The 13,192-nt window shown below is 39.7% G+C and overlaps 1 protein-coding gene and 1 long non-coding RNA gene across 2 annotated transcripts in view; both read left to right on the forward strand.

Moving 5' to 3' along the window:
• The window catches only part of LOC106636714 (uncharacterized), a 49,664-nt gene extending 40,985 nt beyond the window's left edge, over positions 1 to 8,679 (forward strand). Inside the window, exon 3 of the long non-coding RNA XR_001338890.2 lies at positions 8,649 to 8,679. This is a non-coding gene — a long non-coding RNA (uncharacterized LOC106636714). The remainder of the gene's footprint in view (positions 1 to 8,648) is intronic.
• The window catches only part of LOC149374284 (fasciclin-3-like), a 255,685-nt gene that overhangs the window by 195,292 nt on the left and 47,201 nt on the right, over positions 1 to 13,192 (forward strand). The gene's annotated exons all lie outside the window — the stretch shown is intronic.

The following is a 13,192-nucleotide window of genomic DNA, read 5'->3' on the forward strand; positions in this document are numbered from 1 at the left end:
ATCTTATTGTATTAGCCCAAAAAGCGTTCGAAGTCTCAAATAGAACTACTAAATTTCGTTAACTCAAACAGAACCCGTCACCTTTTCTGACCAACGAAAAAAGCAACTACAACTGTTTGTGATAGCCGGAAAAACGAAGTGATCAAAATAAAGATAATGATGTGTGTAGGTGTACTTTTATCTTTGACGAGCAATGTGGGCTTGATTATCGGTCAACACGGAGCGGCAATCAAGGTAATGTCGAAGGATAATTGTCGGCGCTTTGTGCGCTCTCCAACCGCTTGTTACTCTCCCCCAAGACAATCATACGCACTCGAGGGGACGCTGTAACACTTGCTCTTGTATACACACATACACACCACACATATAAATAGAAGCAACTCAAGATCAACTACGTCTACAAGATACATCTAGAGAAGTGCGGTATCAGATAAGGAGGGGGGGGGGAGCTACAGTAGAGGTGCGTCCCTCTTGAATACCGTCGTGGTAGGTATAGAGGACCAAAGGGTCAAGCTAACTGTCGCAGAGACGAGGGTGGTAGTACTCGCTTTGACTCCGTTTCGAGTAGTTGGCAAATATTAAGATGCGTTGACTAGGCATATCTAGCACCCCCTCCCACCAGCTGCTCTTCTCTTTTCAGATGACGACTACGACGACGTGGTTTCGCTCTTTTGAGATCTCTATACGAGTTACATCGAGATACCTATCTCGTCTTTTGAAACGGCTCGCTTGGATGTACGATTGCATGCATACTCGGGTATGAATGGCTGCGAACTTTATAACACAGCGCCTGGATGTATAGTTGTTGTTTGCTCTGGCTTAGCGAGATGGGTCGCTCGCAACCGCGCTATGAGATCTTTACACCGAATCTTGCGACAATATGACGAGGATAACCGAGATTCCATTGGTATGCTCATTTTATTTGCCTCATTTTGACAAATATGACAGAACGTTTTTTTTGGGTGGAGGGGCGCTGAAACTTATTTATAACAACTCGCACAAGCCATGTAGTCTTATTGATAGTCCAGAAGATAAAAAAAAAAAAAAAAAAAACTATTTAAACTTTTCATGTGATCCAAAAACAACTGTGATGTAGTAGGTAAGTATGAATGGAAGTCATTAAAGTAGATGTAGGAGAATAAAGTAGGACGATAATATAACTGAATACATAATAAGCGAGTCGCTTTCGCAGCTTTATAAGTCTTCTTACAGTTTTCTTTAAGACGATATTATATGCCATAACGACACGAATATTTCATCACTCGTACAGTAAAGCTCAAAATGCCCCGGAAAATTGTTTCCAGCCAAAAGAGCACCTCTACTAGACTAGAAAAATGTTCGCACAAAGAATAATTACTGGTACGGCGAAAAAAGCGCAGGAGTAGGCCTGTGAACGTCACTATCCGCTTGTGAAATTAATTAATTTTTCACCATAAGTAGTGATTTTTAAATCAGTAGTTACTACCTGCTTTGGGCACTAAATTACGATTATCATCATCCAAAGGCCGTTCATAGTATATTAGTAATTTTCATAACCCACATATCACATGACTTATGTATCCCCACCTCCCTCGCTCGATAACATAACTCATTGGCAATTGTTCATCGGATGGGACGATATCCCTCGTTAATTAAATTTTTGGACAAAACTTATAATTTCGGGCTACGGGCTCCCGGATCTCCCTCCGCTCCTCCGACAACCACTACCGGTCGCGCATACGTACGATTCCACCCGGTAATTATAGCAAAGCGCGTCCCTGGGAATGCAATTTCTGCTGCGCGAGTCTCTGGTGCATACGCCCGAAAAATCCAATTTGCCTCGGGGCCTCCGGAATCGCGTGATATAGAAAGGCTTTTCTCGTTTCCTCCCTTTTCCCTTTGGTTTCCCCATTCTGTTCCCTTTTCGCCGGGCAAAGGCTTGCAACAGGTCTCTCTGTTCTGTGCGTCGTCGGTCGGCGTGAAGGGGAACTCCCTCATTTGTGCTTTTATTTTATTATGCATTCAACTCTGTATTCTTTTTGTACCTCCATCTTTTCACCGATTTTTAATTTAATTTAATGTCATCCTCGTGTCCATAACCAGATTTATAATTGCGCTCGATTAGTTTATGGATTTTAAAATTCTTTGAAATAAAGTTATTTTTCCCAAGTGTAAAGTGCACTCTTTGGTGTGAACATTTTTTTTTATTCCGACAGTTGAGTGCTACATATATTTTAGATGTTAAATTTTTTCTACAGAATTTGAATTAAAAACAATTATTTAAACACTAAACAAAATACTTTGTCACATTTGTTTCCAACTTTTTTTTTTCTCTCCAGTTATAATTTTCTTGAAAAAACGCGTTGTTTTAGAAAGAAAAATGTTTGCTTAAGCATTGCGTTTTTTTCAGCTCATGTAACGCATTAAATTCTCAGCAAAAGCTGATTGGCAAAAAAATTAAACAAGTAACTGCTCCTGAGTCTGTGAATAACGACACGAACGTAATTGTTTTTATTCTGCATCGTTGTCTTGTACACGATTATTTCCCTGCAACTAATAGAGGAAGCTTTTGGGTGATTTCGTCCATTGCCGTCCAAATGAGCGTTAAATCACTCGTAAAATAATCCCCTGACAGTGAAACCGGCGCTGCTACAGCACACCATATTTTCTTCTTAGAAATCAATAAGCCCAACGAATTTCGCGTAAGTCCAGCTTACGTTCGGACACCCCGTTGTTATTAATCAGATGTAATTAAATCACAGGTGCGGAGCAAGCCGCGAGCTACAGGGGGAGATAATACACAGTGATGAAGGTTAACAACCACAGTTCGCGCAAGTCACCACAGAGGGAGGGGGAGCGTAAATCGGCCGGGCGCTAAATTAATAATTACGATTTGAGACCCCCGAAAGTTCGAGGGTACGGGAAGCGCGGTACACGCACCAAAACGAGACGGAGCAGCGCGGGGAGGCAAATTTGTCGAGGCACCGCTGCACTGCACGATGTACCTACTGTACAACCAACATATACACATACATGTATTATTATTATACACCGCACACACCGTAGCTTAATCTCAGCTGGGTACATGCGAATGCAGAATCACGCCGTCGGCAGGCCTCCAACGACACACGGCTAAAAAGCTTTTTCAGTATCTAAGCAGCTTTGCATTAAGCTCGCGGAATGGCGGCAGGGGGGAGAGCTAGGAGGCTTTATATTCCACGTGGCAGAAGCACAAGCCCTCCCTCCTCCCACGGCGACGGCCTACTTATCTCCGAGAAAGTGCTTTCAGATTTTCTCCTCTACAAGTATACACGGCCGTAGCATGTTGCTCGAGCTCTTTAGCTCCAGTACTGGTAATGTGCACTGCGCGCGTGAGTTAATTCGGCGGCTAAGGAGGGGGGGAAGGGTGCACTTAATCTCCCAACACTCGCGTTAGCTCGAAATATAATGCCCGTACATCCCGCGATAAGTACGAGCCCCGACGATTGCATTCCTACTTCTGCAGGAGAGCGTTGCATGGGTCTACGTACAAGCACACGTGGGCATTACGTGTTATTATGTACGAAAAAGCGAGGGATGAAGGATTCGCGGGCAAAGTAGCCCTGTGGATTTGATAATTAGGAACGCGGTCGTTATCAGCTCCACCGCGGCTCCAAATGAATGGCATCAGGGTATTCAACCGTGCCTTGGGATTTAAGAGGCTGGTTTTTTTGTGAGTTTCCCGTGATTTCACCAGAAAGGTGTCAAACACCGCTCGATAGTGGACGTGAAACTAATTTTTGAAAAAAGCTTTCACAGCTTCTCGGGTACATTTTCACGGAAATACCATCTACATTTTTTCCTCTTGCCTGACTTTCATCTTAGCCAATATGAAAAATACATTGCAAGAATATAAAGTTAACGCGAGTCTGCAAGCATGGCACAACCTCTTCTCGAGCCACAAAGGATTTGATAACTCATCGTTTCGATGGATACTTCAATTCTGAGAGATGAATCCATTTCTCCTCTGTCAATTTGTATTATGCGACAGTGACATCTCATCGCCATCCTCTATAAAGCGGATAAAGTTGCGTACGATATTTCTGCATGATAAGTATCGATTCCCTAGATAAAACCCAGCCAGTAGTCTTGATTGAAATATTGAATTCCACTTCTTTCGGAGAAACATGTATGCGATCCTCTCTTTGTCGTGCCGTTTTTCTCGGAACCGCTGCGGTTCACGTGGCAACAACAGTATTGAACTTTCCACAGAGTTAAATATATACATTGACGCGCGTGAAAGCGGCGCGTCCTTAAAAGATACATACCTACTTCCGCATCGTACGTAATACGTATACATATACATCCAGTGGCACTGTGTTATAAAGTACGCTTTTGTGCCTGGAGAATCCGTGCCGTTGAATTGTCGAGTTGCCGCGAGGCTGCAGGCAAGAATTGAAAAAAGCTGGCGTATGAGCTGCGTCGGTCTTCCTCGCTCGGGCGTCTCTTGGCAGGAGGAAGAGTAGGCCCCTTTCTAATGGTAATGTGTGTCCATACAGACATATTATCTGGCCTGCCTGAGCCATCCGCCTTTTTTTATCAATTCGCACGCTGGAACTGTAGGATTTAGTGTGTGTATGCAGTATTGTTGGCTGGGTTTAATGAAAACGTACTCGTGTCGAAGACGCTTCTTATGCTTGTATGCACTGCTCTCGTGGCGGTGCTTGTTCATATTCATTATTCGATGTACATATTTTTTTTTGATACCATGACAGAAACTTTCCAAGTGTTTCATCAAATACTTCCTTCTCTTTTGACTAGTGCCACAACATGTCAAAGAGTCTCTACCTGTGCGCAATAGAATTTGAAAAATAATGTCCATGACACAGGTGCTGTCTATCTTCTTATTACAACATTCGATCGGAGACTATATTGTTATAAAAAAAAATTGGTTACGGTTTCAACTGCAATAGTTTAGACAGATTTATCGTCCGAGTAAAAGCACCGGTATGTCACAATGCATTATTATTATTTGCAGCACGTAGCTCGAAAATGAAAAATTTCAATAGCTTCGTACAATTATTCAACGCCAACGCTCGTGATGTTAGCAATGATCGTTCCTATGTCGAATAATAAAAATTTGGCACCAATAAATAGACTTAGTCCAATAAATTATCCCATTTTACTTTCATGTGTTGTGGATATAGCCCGCACAAAATACACTCGTACGGAAGATAGGATGAGTGGTAAAAAACATGCAACTTATAAACTCGTCGCATACTGTTAGCTCTCAAGATTTTCTTACAGATGACTGATTGCCTGGGTTAGTCCGTGCGTGTAACACGTCCCACAAAAGCGACATTGCAGAGGCTGAGAAGTTAAGGAAAATGTACGAACAACTCGTATAGGTGAAACGTTAAACGCGCGTTTCCCCTTTTTGTCCCACACACGGTGCTTAATGACCAGTAAAGAGGATAGAGCAGAAGCAGGGGTTGACTTGCCCTTTTGTACCGTATACATGGGTACTTTGTCCTTTTGTCGGCCGATGCAGTTGTCGTTGCTGTTATTGTCACAGCTAACAACGAGAAATCGAGCTCGTATAACTCTAACGTATAGGTCGTGTGCATAATAGTGTAGGTGCAGTGTGCTATAGCCATTTGAAACAAAAACAGAATATCCGCGTCTAGTATTGAGTTGCAGTGTATTACAAATGATTGACGTGCATCGAGGTCCCTATAGGTTTTCTAAGAATTCGATGTACTTTCAGAAATACAAATTGACAAAACAGTCGATATACTTGTACAGAGTGCCAGTATACGAAGAAATATAGATACAGTTTTAAACATTGGGTCCATTTTGAATTCTCGTCACGTGAGTCAATACACTCACGGGAAGCTCGCCGTTGAAAAAAAAAAAAAAAATGAAATAAAATTGAAACACGAAAAAATAAAACCATCAGCTATTGAGACGACTCTCGGCAGGGCCCACGCTTACACGGCAAACCATTAAAATAATATCGTTTCGCGGAAGAACGATAATGACAGCGCGCCCGTTCTCCTCGAGGCTCTTGAATAGAGAGCAGCTCCTCGCGCGCCATTCATTAAACGATCCACGCGAAATGAAAAGCCACAACTCGGGGGCGTGCGCGCACCTGTACGGGTCATTATATTATACCGCTCGCGTCACGCGCTCACGGAGCACCGCTTCCTTTGAAATCTTGAGTCGCGCGTACTTATATAGGTTTGCACCCGTGATATTATGTAATGTATATTATGATGTACGCACATGGAACACTTGAGCAATGAAAGAGCAACACCGTCGGATGTGTGCGCGTGTGAATGTTCTTGTCTGAGTGCAGCCGAGGATGCGCTCGTTTACGGGTATTCCTTGTCCGCCGCTAGAAGGGAAGACGTATAGCGCAGCAACAGCTTGCCGACTGTACCACAGCCAGGCAAGTTTTAATTATATGTGGTGCTTCCTGCAGAGCTTTGTATAGGCGGTGTAGAAGAGCGTGTTGTCAACCGGTGTGGCTTTAGCAACCCTCGTTTATTAGAGTTACCTTTTTTTGTTTTTAGATTTTTCATGCGATTTTTTGGTCTTTGAAATATTGTTGCTGGTGATAGCCATATTTACCATAGAGTTCCGTGCAAAGTGGAGCATTCGAAAGTGTTTGATTTTTCAGTGTTTGAAAAGCTATCGATGCCTTTTTAATAAATGAGTTAAATATTTTGAACACTGCTCCTTTGCCAAACAAACATTTAGTCACTTAGCAACTACTATACGCTGGATTATTAAGTTATTGGAATCCATCTAAAATAAGAGATGTCCCCATTGCTGCGAAGGTGTTACAATTATATACGAAGTGATTTTTTATTATGCCAATTGAGATAGCATATAATTATATGCATAGTAACACATCATTGTAGAGCCTATTGGACACAGTTCTCAGAAATGACTGTAAAATATACACACAAAAAAAAACTATATTCACGATAATTTACTGGGTAGGACAGGTGGACAATGTCACCAATATATTTAAGTTACAGTTTTAAAGAAAAATCACAATCAAGGAACGATCTTATCGGATTCGTCAAGTTTTTTTTTTTTTTTTTGCAAAAAAGTGCTGTTTGTGTCCTATTCAAAAAAATGATTTTTTGTTATCACAAGACTTTTTTAATTTATGGGATGCGTTCCAATCCATGACTCTCGCTCGCACTTCGCTCCATCACTTTGGACAAACCAAATCCCGTGTACAGAAAATAGCTAGACAGGGATGAGCGCGCTCGTGCTCAGAAAGAAAAGATCGGGCTCTCATTAGGAACGAGCTGCCATAGAGATCAAGGCTCAGACGCTTGCCTACCTCAAATGAGATACACGTCGGCGTTGCGTGGTGCACGTATATAGTGTTTCCTTTGCTTCTTTCTGCACTCTCATTCGTGCTTTCCTATTTATGTTTTCCTCGAGTAGAAAAAAGAAAAAAAAAAAAAAAAAAAAAAAAAGGACGATCGAAGCTGAGTGCAAGTAATGTAGGGTTGAAGCGGTTAATTTTTACGGAAACTCTATGGTTTGTGCCTTTTTTATTTATTATTATTATTATTTTTTGTTATGACGCTACTATATATTGTGCAATTTATACGCCTTTCCCAAGCATTGAGTCAAGGAAAAAAAAAACAAAAAATGAACTTTAATCCATCTGTAAATATGACTCAATATTCTCTATAGCAAGTTGCAGAGTCAAATTAATTTAAAATAAAAGTGATGAATTAAAAGTGCTGACTTTGCATAGCAAATATTGCTACTTACCTGTGCATAGTCAAGCCCTTGAATGTGTTTTAAAACAAAGCAACATTATTAAAAACACTTAAACGAATCCCCGCTCTCGACTCGACGGACTATTTTTCCCAAGTTGCTCTGATGCAGTTTGCAACTAAATTTCTCCCTCTTCTCCCTTAATTGCGTTTAATTCCAAGAAATACGTCTTGCTATTTATTACAGTACCAGGGGAAAAGTCGAGGAAAAGTAAAAGAAAAAAGGAATTGAAAAAAAAAGAGAGAGAGAGTTGGTGGAAGAAGTTGGAAGGAGGAGCAGAAAAGAATCCGGCGTAATGTACATCACCCTTTCAGCGCGAAGCGCTACTCTCGGCTCTTTTTTCCCCCCTACCCCGTCCCGACACTGTTAGCCACGCGTATACGCGCCACTATGTAAATTAGAATGCACCTGCAGGGCCTTTTAAAATTATGAGGGTGAAAGTAATTGTGATTTGTTAAGTATTCTTCTTCGTCCTTATTATTTTGCCTGCGCACCTGATGATGCTGGGGAGGTACCGGAGCCGAGGGCGCATTGTTTGATATGATTCTGGAAATGGGGTTTGCGAGCACGTAGGATGCAGTGTTTGTTTTGGTATTACCTCCCGGTCGTGTTTGACTTGTGATAGAATCTCAGGAAATTAGTGGAATTGCCATTCAGGATCTTGCATGCGTCTCTGAAGCGATTGCTATTCGTATGTAATCTTATCAAATTCGAGGAGCCATAATCTCAGCATCTCATGTCTTGCTGTTAGATAAACAATTTATTTTACATATATCCATGAGTAACAAAAACTGTACTATGTTATTTGAACTATTTTTCTTTTCCAACTAAAGTCTCCAAAGGCGGAAAGAATAAATTCGACGATTTGTTTTTTGTTTCAGGTAAATCAAGTTACACTACACTCAACCCTCGTACCATCATACATTATGGAATTGTGAGTCATACTATTTAAAAAATATAAGTTTCTTCTAAAGCATCCCAATTACTTTTAGGGTAAATAACTCGGTAATGAAATGTTTCCAAAGATCCAACTAATGTTAAATGTTAAAGCTAAAGAAGTTCGTGATCAACTTACTTTTTATTTATTAAAACTTTATTTTAAATACCATTACAATGACTACCGATTACAAATTGTATCCAACTGGAAATTTTTCAAGTAAGGGATATTCCATCGTAAACTAATCTCTCAAAGAAAAAAGTTTCATAATGTCCATATGAAATGCGTAAATTGAAGTATTAATGGTTCATACAAAGCGCAAGAGAAGTCACTCGATGAAAAGTTGTACAATCAAGCGGTAGAAAAAAATAGATGGAAACTCCAACGAAATGTTTTATTATTGGGATTTTTGCTTTCCGTTCAATGAAAATGTTGGAAAGCTGTACCTCCTCGGACGACCATCATCGTCGCAACTCCCATACAGATCTGCGTAGGTAAATACAGCGCGAGCCTCGTGCCGGACAAACAGACTCATCACGCTGTGGTGGCGCACAGCGTGGTATCAATCGCCAGTCATATCTCACGAAAGAACAATAGGAGGCAGGGACGGTCCCTATGCAAAGTACCGGTATGCACATGCATGCATATTCCGCAGACGCAAAGGGGGCGCGAGACGCACCGCGGTCCGGATCAAGGAGCTCATTGTGCTCCCGTGGCTCATTGTTTGGGCTCGCGGCTGTCTTCGAGAGCTTTTATATGCCCGTGAGCCGCGTCGCGTGGCGAGTGCCACTGAATACTTACTCACTCGGCGCTGTGTAACGCAACGCTGAAGGGAGAAAAATAACCTGTCAGCGCGACGTCTTTGAGTGCACAAACGTATCTCACCTACACTGGAACTTTTTGGCATCGCTGGTGATGCTGTAGCTGTTTTAAATGGAGCTGTCGATGGTTTGCTTATTTTCGTGGATACGAGAACTATGTTGCCTTAGTACTTCGATAATGCATCGACGCACAGCGAAAACGCGTTTCTGTAGGAGGTTCACGCTAATGATTTTCCAACCAAGCGGTACACGTAGGGGGAGGTGGCCTGCCGGGTATGTGAACGCTTAGGGTCCAGAAAACTTAGTATTTGTATGATGATCATATTAAATTTTTTTTTTTATGTAGGGAATACATGGAACCTCAAAACAAACGTGCAATATTGTGTCATTGTCTGTTGATTTAAAATTTACCATTAAAAATAAAGAGACCACTTTGCCCTAGAAAGCGGCTTATCCCTTCAGGCAAAGTGTGTTGGCACCGAGTTGGCACTGCAATAAAAGAACATCTGCCTTGTTAAGTTATTTAAATGATAATTTTAGTTTAATTTAATAACCTTTAAATAGTTTAAGAGACTTGCTTGTGGGAGTATAGCTGTACTTGGATCTAAATGACTGTTGGATCGGTAACCTGAAAACTTCATAATAGTAACAATATTTTTAAAATTTTTTAAGCAAATGACTTATTTGTGACATAAGCCACTATGTTTTCCTCTTATATTTACTCATGATCTACAAAAAAAAAATAAACAAATGATGTCAGGGCAAGTCGGGTACCTGTTACACAACCCGCTTTGCCCGAGCACACATTTTCTTATTTACGTAATACTTACCTTGAAAATTGTAAATCAAAACGTCAATACTTTTCGCTCAATTTAACTTCAATAGGCTCAAATTGATAGAAAATTATCAACGATACAATTAGTTTATTTGGTTTTGACTGAATAAAAAATACATATATGCATTTTATATTCAGTCAAAACCAAATAAACTTATACATACCTATTAGTACGTACTAAAATTTCAGCTGGGTCTATTTAGATTTACTGGAGTTAGAACTGAATAATAAAAATTCTTAATTTTACAGTTACAACTCCCTAGTTCTGCATAGGTTATTTTCAATTTTTTTCAGTTGTCAACAGCAAGTAATGAATGCTGGGTTGTGCCCTACGTTACTATCAGATCAGTAAGTCAGCTACCTAGAATTTACTGGCACTTCATTTCATTATTTGGCCAGTAAAAACAGCAGAATAAAAAAAAAACGGTAATAAAATTTTTTTTTTTCAACTTTTTAGTCGTGTACCAAATTATAAAATAGAGTGCTAGTAAATTTAAAGTAGTTAAGTTATCGATCTGACAGTAAAGTAGACCAGAACCAAAAGTTTATTTGCTGGTGACGATTGCGGAAAAACCCCTGTAGTTACAACCCACCCTTCTATCAATAAACGTATGTACAGTCACGTTAATCATGTCACAACTTTCCAGTTACTACTCAAGTTACAACTTCTGTCGTGCCATTTCTCCTCCCTAACAGTTGGTCCGTGAAGTAAATCATATCATTTAGCTCAAGTAGCTCGGCCTGTAGACCATTCTATTAATTGATTAAACTTGAGAATAGCTGAGGTGTGCTTGAGACAATCGCTACACCCTGTAAATAGTACCCAGTAGGATGGATGACCAAGTCGTCTGAGGGAAACTTACTACTACTACTTCTACTACTACTACAACTACTACTACTTCTACTACTACTACTACTTCTACCACTACTACTTAAATAGAGAAAATTTTTTCTTGTTTTTTGATAAACTTTAATTATTTTAATTTAAGTCATTGATCTGTACATATTTTTAAAATCAGATAATGAAAAATTATTATTGCCAGACAGCCGGGCAACACTAATAAAATAATTAGGGACAGTTACGAGCTCTCCATGAGGGTTGTACAGACGAATCATGGCATACACCTTCCTCTTCATAGAGTTTAAACTTTTGTTAATCTCTGGAGCCCCAGATTCTAGACAGAGAGTACCAGTGGTCATCCAACTGTTGACAGCATATCGTGCCAGTTGGTCTAGCTGGTCGTCAGTGTACCTCAGATCCGGTTTAGCTGTCACTTTGAAAGTTGGACGATATAAGTCCTGCAACATACAGTAAAAAATGTTAACAAAAACATGTATTATATGAATATCTGAAAAATTAATAAATTGTTACAAATAAGCCACTATAGAGCAGCGTACGTGGGTTGGAATCAAATATGTAATTAATAAAGTACGTACTCTTTCCCGTTTCCAATTTACTTCTCTCTGTACTCCTACATCTCCTTCCTCTTCTTACTCTTCAACTTCAATATCATCTGCTATTTTCATTTCCTCTTCTACTACTTTCTCTACAGGTATCAATTCTATAATTTCCTCTATTAGCTCTTCATCTTCTACTTTCCCCACTATATCTACATTTTTCAATTCTTCATCTTCATTATTCTCTCTTACTTATTTTGGTTTTTCTGTACTCTTTTCTAATTCTTCTCGTTTTTTTTCTTCTACGTCTATTATTATAAAACCTTCATCGTCATATTCTCCTTCGACTTCGACACCCAAGTCCCCATTTACTTTATTTTCCTGTAGATGTTTGACGTGAACAAAAATTTGCATTGTATAAGAAACGTGTATTTATTTAAATGAATTACTTGAAATCTACCCAGTCCATGTGACCATTGCGGATGGTGCGAACACTATCAACATTGACAAAAGTGAAACGAGGACCATCGTTATTATCGTCATCATCGCTTAGATTGATAACGTCCATCGCCTCATCCTTTGTCTTTACTTCCTCCTCTGGGATGCTCACGTCAGATTTCCGTAGCACATGGTCCTTGAAAGGGCATTTGCCCACCACGCACAGTTCAACGTGCGAATTCAAAGCTGCCAAGACGTTAAGCTGCAATTCAAAAACATTACGCGTAAGAAATTCATAAAATGCAAAGATAAATCTAGATTAAAATACATACCAAGGACTCATAGCGATGGTACAGAGTAACAAACGCTTTACTCTGCATCACCGCCATTTGAAACAAATTGTCTATCCCATCGAACGCGCAAGAGGTTGCAAACTTCAAAAGAGTCGCATTGTCCTGTTTGTCGAACTCTGTCATTTCTCTGAATTAAAAAAAACAATTAAGATTAGAGAAACTGTCTTCAACATTTAAGTTATTTAAGGAAATATTAACAAATAATATGATTCGTTTATTTTGAAAATGTATTTAATTATGTGGATTTTTATTTATCTTACTAGAATAACTGTCAGAAGATTCTCGGAAGAAGTAAGCTGACAATTTATTAGTGGCAGTAGTATACATAAGAGATAAAATATACATACTTAATAAGCACAGCAAACTAAATTTTTATCAAACGGATCAGCATTTTTTAATACCAAAAGGTGTTCTATCCGCGAGCTTCTTTCCTTATAAGCATCAAGAACATGTGGCCGCCAGAATTCCTCAACCAAAATAAACCCTTATCCAATTGACAATCAGTTTAAGTCGTGAAACTAAGTTACATGACTATGGTATGTTTCCAATCATGAGGGATAATGGATTATTTTGGTTGCTGGTATCATTGCCAAAAATAAAAAATTCAATTCCGTGAATTTCGTTTGTATGTATTCAGGGAACA

Source organism: Copidosoma floridanum, unplaced genomic scaffold, assembly GCF_036245765.1.
Source record: "Copidosoma floridanum isolate Cflo_tuat_1 unplaced genomic scaffold, Cflo_Japanese_pri ptg000020l, whole genome shotgun sequence".
Classification (NCBI taxonomy): Eukaryota; Metazoa; Arthropoda; class Insecta; order Hymenoptera; family Encyrtidae; genus Copidosoma; species Copidosoma floridanum.